The sequence below is a fragment of the Schistocerca nitens genome, chromosome 4 (genome assembly GCF_023898315.1).
Source record: "Schistocerca nitens isolate TAMUIC-IGC-003100 chromosome 4, iqSchNite1.1, whole genome shotgun sequence".
Classification (NCBI taxonomy): Eukaryota; Metazoa; Arthropoda; class Insecta; order Orthoptera; family Acrididae; genus Schistocerca; species Schistocerca nitens.
The window spans coordinates 125,237,744-125,240,724 of NC_064617.1; the positions used below are offsets into that span (position 1 = coordinate 125,237,744).

At 43.0% G+C, this 2,981-nt stretch overlaps 1 non-coding gene across 1 annotated transcript; it reads right to left on the minus strand.

Annotated features, from left to right (window-relative positions):
* Positions 1–261: 261 nt before the first annotated feature.
* On the minus strand, positions 262–336 carry Trnat-ugu (transfer RNA threonine (anticodon UGU)). The gene has a single exon. It is a non-coding gene; the product is annotated as a tRNA-Thr (tRNA).
* Between the last annotated feature and the right edge of the window lie 2,645 nt (positions 337–2,981).

Here is a 2,981-nt window from a genome sequence, read left to right on the forward strand (position 1 = left end):
TGTGGTTCTGTCAGTGTGATCATGTGATGTATCTGACCCCAGGAATGTGTCAATAAAGTTTCCCCTTCCTGGGACAATGAATTCACGGTGTTCTTATTTCAATTTCCAGGAGTGTATATATATGACGGTAGTATCTGTTCCCGAAAGAACAGTTACCGTCGATGACCATGCAGCTTTGCTCGAAATGAAATGATAATTAAATAGACACCCTAGCTGCAAGCAGGCGTTGATACACTTCATTGGGGACATGTTGAAAATGTGTGCCCCGACCGGGACTCGAACCCGGGATCTCCTGCTTACATGGCAGACGCTCTATCCATCTGAGCCACCGTGGGCACAGCGGATAGTGCGTCTGCAGGGACTTATCCCTTGCACGCTCCCCGTGAGATCCACATTCCCAACATGTCCACAACACTACATTCGTAGTGCGCCTAATAGATGTTTGCCCATCATACTCATTACTCGTGGCAGATTAATCTACCAAGTCCCGTACGAGTTCGGGCATAGCGTGTGCGTTCGCACAAGAAGGTCAAAGGCCGGGAACCCATATTTTTAACTATATATATGACGGTAGTATCTGTTCCCGAAAGAACAGTTACCGTCGATGACCATGCAGCTTTGCTCGAAATGAAATGATAATTAAATAGACACCCTAGCTGCAAGCAGGCGTTGATACACTTCATTGGGGACATGTTGAAAATGTGTGCCCCGACCGGGACTCGAACCCGGGATCTCCTGCTTACATCCCGGGTTCGAGTCCCGGTCGGGGCACACATTTTCAACATGTCCCCAATGAAGTGTATCAACGCCTGCTTGCAGCTATGGTGTCTATTTAATTATCATTTCACTAGAGATTTTAAAACGGAACTTAGCTTTGGTCATAAAGCGCGCGTGTTGGCCGAGAGTTTTCAAAGATCTTTCCCCAAATTGTTAAAAAATTAAACCTAAACGAACAATTAATGCGAGCTTTTAGCTGAAAATTATTGTGGTGATGACCGTTCATTAAGGAAACGTTCGTGGGACGCATTTGCCAAGATACACTGAAGAGCCAAAGAAACTGGTACACCCGCCTAATATCGTGTAGGGCCCCCGCGAGCACGCAGAAGTGCCGCAACACGACCTGGCAACCAATCGACTAATAACTGAAGTAGTACATAAATCCGTAATTGAAAAGCATGTTCAAGGCATCCCACATATGCTCAATAATGTTCATGTCTGGAGAGATTGGTGGCCAGCGGAAGTGCTTAACAGAAGAGTGTTCTTGGAGCCACTCTGTAGCAATTCTGGACGTGTGGGGTGTCGCCTTGCCCTGCTGGAATTGCCGAAGTCCGTCTGAATCCACAATGGACGTGAAAGAATTCAGGTGATCAGACAGGATGCTTACGTAAGTGTCACCTGTCAGAGTCGTATCTAGACGTATCAGCGGTCCCATACCACTCCAACACGACCTACACCATTACAGAGCATAAACAGTACCCTGCTGACATGCAGGGTCCATGGAGTCGTGAGGTTGTCTGCACACCTATACACGTCCATCCCCTCGATACAATTTGAAACGAGACTCTTCCGACCAGGCGACATGTTTCCACTCATCAACCGTCCAGTGTCGCTGTTGACGGGCCCAGGCGAGGGGGAAAGCTTTGTGCCGTGCAGTCATCAAGGGTACACGAGTGGATCTTCGGCTCCGAAAGACCATATCGGTGACGTTTCGTTGAATCGTTCGCACGCTGTCCCTTGCTGATGGTCCAGAACTGAAATCGGCAGCAATTTTCTGAAAGGTTGCACTTTTGTCACGTTGAACGATTCTCTCCAGCCGTCGTTGGTCCCGTTCTTGTAGGATCTTTTTCCAGCAGCAGCCATCTCGGATATTTTTTACCGGATTCCTGATATTCACGGCACACTCGTGAAATGGTCGTATGGAAAAATCTCCACTTCATCGCTACCTCGGAGATGCTGTGTCCCATCGCTCGTCCGCCGACTATAACACCACGTTGAAACGCACTTAAATCTTGATAATATGCCATTGTAGCAGCAGTAATCGAGCTAACAACTGCGCCTGACACTTGTCTTATATAGGCGTTGCCGACCGCAGCGACATATTCTGCCTGTTTACATATCTCTGTATTTGAATACGCATGCCTATGCCAGTTTCTTTGGCGCTTCAGTGTATGAATAGGCAGATTTTTGATTCGATTTTGTAACTTCAGGGCCTAAAATGATAATGGCTCCCAGGTTTTTGTTAGCATTTTTTTTATTCACTGTTGTTTTTCATCTGGGGATTTAGCTCTGCTGGCGCTCCTTCACTGCTGACGATACACTGCTGCAACGATACAAGATCATATAAATATTTGATTAGTGAAAAATTAAAAATCAGCTCCCGACTTCTCATTTGAAGTAAATAGAATTTTTCCCTGATTAATCTTGAATCCCAAAGAGAGAAAACGAAATTAAATAATATTTTTAAAGAGACGTAAAGAAAGTACAAAGATATTAGCAATTCTCTGTTAACTGCATTCGAGAATAGCAGTCCAATGATACAATTTATATGTCTTACATCTACATAGGCTATAATGAACATTTGCACATTATTTGAGGTAAAGAAACAAAGAGGAAAAAATTAATTTGTAAAGGGAAAAATATATAAAAAATATTTAATAGTAACTTTCGAAGTAAGAAAATAAATAAAGAGAAATAGTAGTCTGTAACTGGTAAATAATAAAAAGCCTTGGCAGTTAACTTGGTCTTTGCTTGTAATTTGCTAAATTTATACGACAAAAAAATAAGGCATGAATCTCGTAGAGATATTTCGGTAAATTGCAACTAAAAGAATATTTGTTATTGTAAATTTTTCCCAAATATTCAACATTTTAACCGTGAATAAGAGGGTCACTGAATATTTCGTGTGTGGCAAAGAAAATTAATTATACTCTCCGTAAAAGTCAGCGATATAGTAGATGTACATCTGAGCTTTAAGAACCATA